This window comes from Pteronotus mesoamericanus, unplaced genomic scaffold (assembly GCF_021234165.1).
Source record: "Pteronotus mesoamericanus isolate MK-2021 breed Mesoamerican mustached bat unplaced genomic scaffold, CSHL_Meso_final scaffold_21, whole genome shotgun sequence".
Classification (NCBI taxonomy): Eukaryota; Metazoa; Chordata; class Mammalia; order Chiroptera; family Mormoopidae; genus Pteronotus; species Pteronotus mesoamericanus.
The window spans coordinates 12,271,200-12,283,576 of record NW_026555310.1 but is presented as its reverse complement, the minus strand read 5'-3'; positions in this window follow the sequence as shown (position 1 = coordinate 12,283,576).

Sequence of the window (12,377 nt, the reverse complement as noted above, 5' to 3'; positions counted from 1 at the left end):
AGGGAAAGCAACTGTACCAAACACAATTTGTCTGTCAGGAGAAGGAGTTGGCGATTCCCTCCAGTGGAGAATGCCCAGAGCCCGCCCTTAGAAATGGCTTTTATTGAGAACGGTATGTGCAGGGCTACACAGCGTGCATATGAAGCCTATCAACCTACATCAAAAGGTTATAGATAATAAATCAAAGAAATACAGAGATTTGTCTTAAAGCAAGGTCTGTCAGACAAGTTGGCACCAGATGCTCATTAAGGCAGTTTTCCGGGCTCAGGAATTATCTTCTTGCTGTGAAGTAAAACCTCTGGTTTTTTCCTTATGAGGGAAGTGGGGAAGCAGAGCAAGCTTCAGTAACTATGTTGCATTTTTTATGGCCAGATTTCCCAGGGGATTCTCTGTATTAGTATCAGTCCGTGTGCCTCCCAGCACCCCTGACTTTCCAGTTGGGACTTACAGACCAGAAGTCTAACTCGTGCAGGGCTACAATTCCCAATACCACACAAAGTGGTCCCCAGTAGCAGAACTCATTAACTCAAGGACATTCTTAGCAAAGTAAGTTTCATAGGATTTAATGCATTCCTTTTCTGGGCCTAAATGTCCCCAGGAACAGTTTAGGGCTGTACCTGCCTTTGGTATTGTTTCACTGATCTCGTCAGACAGCCAGGCAGAGCAGCTACAAATTAAGGAGACTTCTTTCAGGTAGAATGAGGACTCCGGCCATGACAAAGCTGAGGGGTGAGGGCCTTTTGCCCCTTCTCTGTGTCCCCCAAGTCCTACCCTGATGGCTCCTATGTGACTGTGCCTCTCTTAGGTTGCCCCAGCCATTGAGGGGTCTTACCTGTCATTAACTAACCAACCATCCTCCAGGGCCAAGCAGGGTAAGTGAGGGAGGCAGGGGCTGTGCCCCTGCCAGGGGGCAGGTTTTGTCTCCTCAGCGGCCTATTTTCCCAAGGCCTCCTTGCTCAGCGCCAGCCTTGGGGCCCTCTTGCCTGTTGGTGAGGCTACAGTCCCTGAAACCAGGCGGGATGGTTCCCAACAATTCCCAGTGTTTCTCCTGGCAGTTACATGATAAACATCTGCTTGAATCATCTTAGTGCTCAGGAAATTTTGTTTATCCACTGAGAGGAACACATACTTTTGGCTCAATTCCAACATGCAGTTCTTTTGTAACAGACAGTATTAAATTGCTAAGGTAATTACGAGACTTTTTCAAGGGAAGGACAGGCCTAGAGTTGCACATTTGGAAATATTAAGAAATTCTATACGCAGTGGGGCTAATGATGACCGTAGTGATGATGGGACCCTAATATAAGTCTTGGAACTTTTTGCAGGTCATATTTTCCATTGACTAATAGGCTAATTTTTTTATAACAAACAGAAGAAAAGAATAAAATAAACTATAGTATAATTCTGCATTATTCTTACACACGAAAAGTTTTGTGAAGGACCCAAAGAAGAACGATAAATTGAACTGAATATACTTAGCAGGAGAGTTCAATTAAACATACCAAAGGTTATAAAGAAGAAAAGGGAGTCCTGGGAAAGGAAAAGAGACCTTGATATAAAATGCCATCTTACACCCCTTTGAAGCTGTTCCTTTAGATTCTTTATTACTCTATCAGTGGCATACTGAGGTAAGAACTGGAAATATCAGGGTTCATTGTGTGGGAAAATCCCTTTGAAAATATTGAGCACTTAAATAGAATGGTATCTGAAATAAATAAGTTATAGATAGGCATATTGATCACTTAAAAATAAATGGCAGATGTTTGTCCATTTATTTATTTACTCATTGATCAGTTTATTCATTCCTTCATAAATCTTTAAGATACTTATTGAGTGCTTACTATGTGCCAGTTTCTGGCTTGAGCAATTTGTTATATTTTATCCTATTTTAAATGTTATCTTCTTTAAAGTTCCATTTTACAGTACTCTGTGCTGTGAATAAAAATGAAATACGTAGGAATAAAGCTAATAAAAGGTGTATATCATCTTTGCAAAGGAAATTATAAAACTCGTTGAAAGACAACTCCAAACAAATGCACCATTTCACCATGGAACCATAGACTACAATATGCAATATGTTAAAATACTAAAAAATCCAATAGGTTTTCTTGTAGAAAATAAAATAATTCTGAATATTTTATTTCAGAATATTCTGAATATAATATGTATAGGTATGACCTAAAGGTTAAAAATATATGACTTTACTGAAGAATATTGAAGTCTTGAAGTATGCCTTACCAAATATAAAAAAATACATAGTGTGTATTGGTGGTATAGTGTAAACATAGTTAGCTTCCAAGTAAAAAATATTATACAGCTATAGCAATTAATGAAAAATCAACTCAAAGATAAACAAAATGACCAATGAAATAGAATAAGGAGTCCAGAATTAGATAAAAAAGACTTTTAAATAGATTAGGCTGGAATAGTTGATTATGCAAGTGAAAAATATTGAAACTGAAATGCTGCTTTATGTGTATACTATATTAATTATCTGTTACTGTGCCACAAATTACTCCCACAATTTAGGGACCCATACAATAAAAATATTTATTTCACATAGTTTCTGCAGGTCAGAAATTCAGGAACAGCTTTTCGGGTGGTTCTGTCTCAGTTTCTCATGAGGTTGCAGTCAAAATGTTAGTCACGCGCTTCGATTTCCTCACAGCATGACTGAGACGGGAGGATCCATTTCTCAGATGACTTACCCAAATGGCTGTTGGCATCCAGCTCCCCCCAGGCTCTTGGCTGCAGTGCTCAGCCCCCACCTACCCAGGGCTTCTTGAGGGACCTTGCAACATGGCAGCAGGCTTCTCCCATAGCTAGTGGTACGAGAGAGCAAAGTAAAACTGCAATGACTTTTATTACCTGGGCGTGGAGGCCAAATTTCTGCATATCTTATTTATTATACAGGTGAGCCTTTTTCAATGCAGGGAGGATAACACACAAGGGTATGAACAAGGTGGGGAGGAATTATTGGGGGCCATCTTGGAAGCCTGTTGCTATGTACACAATAATGAATTACAGGTTTGACTAGGGAAATGTAAAATAATTTTATAAGACAATCTAGGAGGATATCTGTAAGATCTAGAGCAAAGATTTTTTATACAAGAAACAAAATACTCAAATCATCAAGGAAATAGTTAATAAATACAATTGCATTAAAAAATAAGGCCCTTATTAAAAGGCAGAAAGTATACAGTGAAAAACATTCATCACAAATTTAAGTCTTAATATGCAGAATATATAAAGAGCTGCAAAACATCACAAAAAAAGATAAACAACCCGAAAGAAAAGTGAGCAGAAGATTTACAAAAGCTCGTTATAGAAGTAAGAAGAATGGCCTGTAAACATTAAATGTGAGCCAACTTTCTTAGTAATCAGGAAAATGAAAATTACAGACAAAATGTGGCAGCATTACACATCCCAATTGGCAAAAACCTTTGAGACTATTGACTTATAATGACATGGAGCCAAGGGAAACCTGATACTTGGCCGGTAGAAGTTTGAAGGGTCCAACTATTTTGGATCACAATTTGGTATTATGGTAGAATAGTTGATGTGTGTGTCCCTGACCCAGTAATTCCTCTTCTATAGAAAACTTTATGTATATGCACCAGGAAATATTCTCAGGTATTTTTGTAGAATCACTGTAATAGCAGAAAACTGGAAACAATGCAAAGAACTAACAGTAGAATGGACAAATAAGTTGTAGGGCATTTATACATGAAATACTATACAGCTCTGGGAAGGTGGGTAGAAGGCTGAAGGGAATTTTTAAAAAAAATTTAGAGATACTATAGAATATTTAAATGTCTATGAAAAGTAGTAAGAAGGGACAGGTTGAAGATATAAAAGTGAGAGTAAAAACATGAAATGTAAGAGGATCCTGAAAGGCAGAATAAAATAGAATACAGAGTCGGTGTGTATTTATTCAATAAGTATTTATTGTGTATCTACATGATGCCAATTCCTGTTGTTGATACAAGAGATACAGGTAGATTTCAAAATTGGGTGATAGGAATTTGCTGGATTGTCTATATAAAGACTTTCATTTCCTTTTTTTCTCCCCGTTATTCCCCTCCACCTTGCACCACCTTTCTCCCCAGCATTCCCCTGCCTTAGTTCATGTCCATGAGTCGTACACGTAAGTTCTTTGGCTTCTTCATTTCCAATACTATTCTTAACTTCCCCGTCTATTTTGTACCTACTATTTATACTGCTTATTCCCTGTACCTTATCCCCCATTCTTCCTTCTTCCCCTCCCCTCTGATCTCCATTTCTATGATTCTGTTGCTGTTTGAGCTCCTAGCTTTGTTTTTTTTTTTTATTTGTTTTTTTTCTTTTAGGTTCAGTTGTTGATAGTTGTGAGTTTGTTGTCATTTTACTGTTCATAGTTTTGATCTTTTTCTTAGATAAGTCCCTTCAACATTTCCTGTAATAAGGGCTTGGTGATGGTGAATCCTTTAACTTTACCTTATCTGGGAAGCACTTTATCTGCCCTTCTATTCTAAATAATAGCTTTGCTGGATAGAGTAATCTCAGATGTAGGCCCTTGTCTCTCAGGTCTTGGAGTACTTCTTGCCAGCCCCTTCTTGCCTGCAAGGTTTCTTTTGAGAAATCAGCTGAGAGTCTTATGGGAACTCCTTTGTAGGTAACTGTCTCCTTTTCTCTTGTTGTTTTTAAGATTCTCTCATCTTTAATCTTGGATAATGTAATTATGATGTGCCTTGGTGCGTGCTTCCTTGGGTCCAACTTCTTTGGGACTCTCTGTGCTTCCTGGGTCTCTTGGAAGTCTATTTCCTTTGCCAACTTGGGGAAGCTCTCCTTCATTATTTTTTCAAATAAGTTTTCAATTTCTTTCTCTTCCTTTTCTCCTTCTGGGACCCCTATGGTTTGTTCAGATGTTGGAAGGTTTAAAGTTGTCCCAGAAGCTCCTAAGCATCTCCTCATTTTTTTGAATTCTTGTTTCTTGATTCTGTTCTGGTTGAATGTTTATCTCTTCCTTCTGCTCCTAATCATTGATTTGAGTCCTGGTTTCCTTCCCTTTTCTGTTGGTTCCCTGTATATTTTTCTTTATTTCACTTTGTGTAGCCTTCACTTTTTCCTCCATTTTGTGACCATTCTCAACCAATTCAGTGAGCATCCAGATTACGAGTGTTTTGAACTGTGCATCTGATAGGTTGGCTATCTCTTCACTGCTTAGTTCTATTTTTGAAGCTTTGAACTGTTCTTTCACTTGGGCCATATTTCTTTGTCTCAGTAAGTCTGTTATGTTGGGAGGGGAATGAATGGCAAAGCAAAATTAAAATTCTGATGTACTGGTTTCCTACACTAATCTTAACTGCTTGTCAATGTTGCTGCTCTGAAAATGTATGTTTTTAAGTAGAAACAATTTTTTATTTGGAATTTTTAAAGTGATTCTATGACTTTTGTGAGGAAAAGTGAATGGGATTTTATGAAACTTTCTCTTGCAAACATAGGTTCAAAACCTATGTTTATCTTGAAGAAATACTTCATTTTGAAGAAGAAAACAATAGAAAGATTAACTGCTCCTGCTGGCAACTTTCACTTGACCTTGAAAGGTTTAGAGTCATCCAGAAATCTCATTAAAAATAGTGTTAAGTGGAAAGTTAAAATTAAATATCTATATGCACTTTGGCTTCTCTTTCCTTAGGATCCTGGAACCTGAACCAGTCTGGTATTAATGAAATAATTTTAAGTCACTTAAGCAATTTGCAGTTATCCATACTGAGGTGCTTTGGAGGCCTTTAGCTATAAGCTCTTGATGTCATTACAATGTCTCACTAACAACCTATTATTATTTCCAAATATAGCTCTGTGAGGACTTATTATAAATGTTTATTTTGGAATAATTTTAGATTTGCAGAAAAGTTGCAAACATGGTATAGACTATTTCCATATAACCATCACCCTGTTTCCCCTCATATTAACATCTTATAATATCAGGTTACATTTGTCAAAATTTTAAAACTAATATTGTTATATTATAAACTCCAAAATTTGTACAATTTTCCACTAACATTTTTCTTTATCACAGATTCCCATCCAGGAGAGCATATTGCATTTAGTCACCATGACCCTTTAGTCTTCTCTGTCTATGACAATTTCTCAGATCTTCTCTGTTTATGATTTTGACAATTTTGAGGAAGAGGTATTTTGTAGATTATCCCCAAATTTGGTTTTGTCTGATTTTTTTTCTCAGGATTAGACTGGAGTTATAGGCTTTACTGTCAAATATTAAAAAGGTGGTGGGATCTTTTCATCACATCCTTTCAGATGTGCATGATATCAGCTTGACTTATCATCGGTGAGACAACCTTGATCACTAGGTTACGATAGTGTGTGCCAAGTTTTCCCACTGTTTCACATAAATTATTTGCGAGAGAAGTATGTGCAGCCCTATGACATTGTTCACAATTCACTCTTATATGTAACATTGAATCATGCCAGAAATGACAGGTAGCATTAACTTTCATTCTGATTTAGGAGATGCCAGGTACCTGTGAACTTAATTGGTATGCATAAAGTATGACTTATGAAAGATATTAGAAGGATTTTTGTCATTTTTCTATGTATAGTAAATATATGAATGTATATGATTGTATTCTTGAAAATTACTGCTTGATTAATAAATTGGGAAGCGGAAATATCTACCAGAACAAAAAGAAATCATTTAACATAGTTTTTTAAGTAGACATAATGCTTTTTCCCACCATATTTCATATAGTCACGGTACCTATAATAGATCAGCATGAACATCAACTATTACCTTGTAAATATAAAGACTTTTGTGAAGAGCTCACAGCATGCCAAATATAACTAACTATGCACAGAACTTATTAAATTGTCTCAAACTGCGGTTCCCAGGCATTGACGGTCACAGCATCAAAATCTCATATCTAGAAGCAGCATTTATAAGCATTTAAATCAAATATCATTATGTAGTTGCATAAATTCTTATTGATTAAAGAAATAAAATGTAGTCTTTTTTTTTTTAAAGCCTTCTGTAAAAAGAGATAACTAAAAGTCAATGTACTTGCAGTAGTAGCCTCTGAGGGGAAACACTGCTTGATGAGGTATGTATTTTATAGGTAGCCCCAATGCCAAGGGGGGTCTCCAGCCTCTGTAATGTCGAATAAAATCTCCATCATCCCACTTTAAGCCTTCTGTCAATATAAAAATTTCTCAAGTCTTATGAAAATCGTTACTTCTTACTTTTTTGTTTGTTCGTGTGCTGTTCTTCTGGCTTCTAGCTTTTCGCCCTCTGAATTAGTGTAGCTGATGAATAACCTTACCACCTGGAACCATCCTTTCTTTCCCAAGCCACGTTAGCCCGGCGAGCACACCCCGTCATTTATTGTAGTCCTACGTAATAAAAAAATCTAATGAGATGTATATGTAGGGATATAATTTACTAAATTTTAGGAGAGAATAAGAGTAAAAAATACATTGAAACAACATGATCATCCTAAATTAAATAATAGGCATTCTAATTATTAAAAAGCTTCAGCCATCCCACCAACTGCTGGGGATTTTTCACTGCTACCTCACTGCAGATTGACCTTTGACTCCTCATTCCTCTTCCTCTTTCTATTTCACCTCTTCCCTGCCCTCTCCTTGCTAAACTGTCACCCAGAACTCCGAATTCGGCATAGAAATTTATTTTGTTTTCCTCCAAGTGTCCTAAAAAAACAGTCTGAATAAAGCTTTCCCGCTATTGTTTGATCAGAAAGTGGCACTCAAGGGAAGCAAGAACAAAGTAAAACGGAAAGTGAAGCAGAGAGGAAGCAAAGCAAACATGAGGGGTGCAATACTGACCTGGCTATTGTTTCACAAGAAAACAGCATGGCAGGACGTGTGGAACTTTCTGCATCTCCAAACAGCAAGTGGAAGGGAGCAAAGTAGGACCCTTCCCATCTCCTGTCTTTCACTGGTCAGGTTCCTTCCAAAGCAGCATTAATTTCCCTGCACTTGTGGTTTTAAAACTCCCATATTCCTCATCAGATACATATGTAACAATATTACTTGATTCTTGGATTTGTTTAAATAATAAACTTCTGCTTCCAAAGTTTAATTAACAATCAAACTCACTGGCATCAATCATTTGCCATTTCAATGACCTCTTACCAGTGCGCTAAATTCTTCTACCATGTTATTCTTTTTTTCCGAACATGCTGGAGGGAAATCCTAGGACAATAAGCCCACATTGGGCATTGCTAGAGAAAACTGTACACCTGAGAATTCTGGCTATGAGTTCCCCAACCCTAACTGGACTGTCAGCACCACGAGGCCTTACTGCTTTGTTTCCTGTTCTCCACACAATTTGAAATCTTCACTCTCCTGAATCAAGTCCCAAGACTTTCCCTAATTCTCAGGAAATTACTTCACTACCTACTTCAGAAAGACATTGAAAGTCTTGCCCTGTTGGTGTGGCTCAGTGGACAGAGAGCCAGCTCGGAAACCGAAAGTTCATCAGTTCCTGGGTTGCAGGCCAGGTCCCCAGCTGGGGGCGAGCAAGAGACAACCATGTATCTCTCACACATCGATGTTTCTCTCCCTCTCCTTCTCCCTCTCTGTCCCTCTCTCTAAAAAAGTAAATGAAGTCTTACAAAGAAATAGAAATGTCCTTTTTTAAAAAAAAAAGAAAAGGAGACTTCCAGCCAAGATAGAAGCGTGGGTGAATATACTTAGCCTCCTCGCACAACGAAAAGAAGGACAACAAATTTAAGAACAACGGTGGCTGGCGGACTGGGCAGTCCCCGATTTGCATGCAGATTAACCGGTAGGAACAGCTGGAGAGAGAGACAGACTGCAATCTAGGGTTCCAGTGAGGGAAAAAGAAAGACCCAAAATCCCTGGAGGTAAAAACCTGTGGGGGTTGCGGCAGTGGGAGAAACTCCCAGTGTCACAGGAGAGTCCGTTGGAGAGACCCACAGGGTCCTAGAATGTACACAAACCCACCCACCCAGGAATCAGCACCACAAGGGCCCAATTTGCTTGTGGGTAGAAGGGGAAGCGACTGAAAGCCAGTCAAGAGCCATGCAAATAGCATTGTTCCCTCTCAGACCTCCCTCCAACCTATAACATCACAACACGGCGACCAGGGTTGCCCCGGCCTGGTGAATACCTGTCTCTTGAAACACTTGTTTAACATATTCCTTGGCCAACAAATGCAGTTGATAATATTCTATAAGCTACAAAAGGGAAACAATGATATAATCGTAAAACAGCAATTTAGAATAAAAGAGTTAAAAATATCTGCTGTGGAAGGACATTGTACCACTTTGTGGTGATCAGGGAGATATTTACTTTTCCCAATTTCCTACTTATTTCTAGCAAAGTTGGAAGGCAGTAACAAAAATAGGTCATTTATGCTGAAAAACAGAACAAAATGCAGTGGTAAATTAATCTGCAATATCACCCCCAGCACAAAAAACAAAACAAAAAAAAACCCTCAAAATATCTTTTTTGTGAAGAAGTTTCTTCCAAAAACCCAACATGAATTTAAACATCCTAAGTTACAATTAGCTTAAGAGCCACTTCACTTCAACCTTTAAAACTTTCAGTAAATGAATATTTCTTTGATGCTGTCAACTAAGAAATTAAGAGAATCTCTTCAAAACATCAATACATCAGCATCAGTCTTTGTTTTTGGATTAAATTTTGGGATGATTTGAATCCTTTGCCATCAAGGAATCCAAGCATAGAGGTTATGTGCAGGAACTAGAATGTATAATTCAAAAGAGTTCTGTAATTTCAGAGGGGCATCTAGGATTTTTAATTATGTATTTTGCCACCTCAGGAGGTCCACAAGGGGGCACTCTTTTGCTGAGCTTTTCTAAACACTTAAAGTAAAAAGGTTTTAAGATAAGGGAATTTTGTAACAATAAAGGTATATGTGGTAAAATGTACGTAAAATAAAATTTACCATTTTTTTATTTTAAACTGTACATTATTTTAAAGTGTACAGTTCCGTGGCATTAAGAACATTCACACTGTGCAACCATCATCACCATCATCCCTAAAACTTTTTCATCTTTACAAACAAAACTCTGTACCCATTAAATAGCTCTTTTCTCTTCTCTCCAGCTCCTGGCAACTGCCAGACTTTATGAATTTGACTATTCTTGGTACCTCATTGGTGGGGGGGTGGGAGGAATCATACAATATTTGTACTGGGTCACTCATTTCATTTTGCATAATTCTTCAAAGTTCATACATGTTTTTTCCAGCTGATTCTGAAGTTATCTTTCCTTAACCTTACTAAATAAGTACCCAAGGTTTTAGAAAAAAGTAGGTTACCTGAGGCTCATGTTATTACCATTTCTATATTTGTGCCAGATATATACTGATCTCTTATAACTTTTTTCTCCGTTTGTGCACATTTCTCAACTTCCTAACTGACTCATCATTACTTAATGAGCCAAACTTATACCACCTTCTTTACTAAATCCATCACCAAAATTCATGCCTTACTCTGGACTTCAATTTTTATTTAAAGGATTTATCATCCTACTTTTGAGGTTGAACACATAGTAGCAACTTTTATACAAGGTCTCAGTAGCACCACAATGCAAAAATAATTGACTATAAAATGCTTCCTTATCTAGTGCTAATGAAGACAGGTGGAAAGGAAGGGGTGGCATTGCCAGAACTGTTTGCTTTGAGAGTTCCCTCACCTAATTCTATGCCCCCTGAAACAAAAAATACATACATTTCTTCACACAGGCAAGTGAAGAAAGTACCAACTGGGAAAATTTTAAATACCTTTATGTGCATTAAGATTATATGAGCTTGCCCTGACCAGTGTGGAACAGTTGGTTTGGCATCATGCTGCAGAGCAAACGTTTGCTAGTTGGAGTCCCTGTCAGGGCATATGCATGGGTTGTGGGTTTGGTCCCTGGATGGGGCATGTACGAGAGGCAATTGATCGATGTTTCTCTCTCACATCAATGTTTCTCTCTCTCTCTCTCTTTCTCTTACCCTCTCTCTCTCTAAAAAAGAATTATATATTTATAATATACAAAATATTTCAATATATATTTATTTTATATATAATATATACATATATAAATATGTTATATATTCATACAACATATACATTTACATTCATATACAAATTCAAAATGTATTTATACATATATTAATACACATATAAATTTATATATAAATATATATTAATATATTAACATACATATATTTATATCTATTTCTAAATAGATATAAATATATATGTATGGCTTTATATATAAATATGTTTATATATAAACATTTACATGTTTATATAATAAATATATTTATATATTTAAACAATATGTTATATATGTGTATATGTGTATATATATGACTGTATGGTCTTCATTACTATCATTTTTCTCTTCTGCATTGCAAAAAGACCCACAATGTCTTTCAGGGTCCACTGCACTATCAAGAAAGTGAAATATTTTTGGAGTAGCAGATTAAAATATTGTAATGAAGGTGGCCTGAGAATATGATAGCCATTTCTTCATGAGTCAGAGAAATTAGCCCAGAAGAAATAGGAAAGATCTGAAAGCTCCAGCTGAGTGTTCCAATTGCTTGGTCCAGCCATGCTGGAGGTGGTCCTCAAGACGTGACCAGAGACTGACTTCAAGCTGGACCTGGGTAATCAGAGGCTCTTCTCCCCTACATTTGGAAGGTTCTGCCCACTGTTCCTGCACTGGGAGCCACTTCAAGGACACCGCCTTGAGAGGGTAATTTGTTGTTGAGAATATCTGGACTGAATATGTGACTGAACCCATTTAAGGCCTCTGTACAAACTTTTAAATGCTGGTGGGCATGTGCAGAGATCTACTCATCTTTCAGCTGCCAAGACGTCTCTTATGTCAGCTCCCTTGTTTGTTAAACCTGCCACCTACCAGTCTGGAGTGGTCTGCCACTTTCTCCAGACTCCCCTCGCCCTCTGTGTATGGGGGCCAACTTCAGATTTCACCCAGAGAACCCCTGAGGTTGTGAACCAGCAACACATTTCTGATAACCTCTGTTTTAATCTGTGTGGTAAAGTAAGACTTGGAAATCATGTGAGAAAACATACCTGCTAACAGAGAGGTAAGCTAAATGACAGCTTGTGATATCTTGAAGATTTATGCTCATTTTAATTGATCTCTGAAGTAGGATAAGGAATGGGTCTTCATTACTAGGCAAAGAAGGCATGACTGTAGATGAAGGTGTCCAAGATCCGTAATCAAAAATCATCAATAAATAGCCAAGCCTAAGAGTAATACGCAAAATTATTTTTTTTAAAGAACCTACTTAAAGAAAGGTGCTATAAAAATCCCCATCCCCTCTGTGTTTTTTGTTTGTTTGTTTTGTTT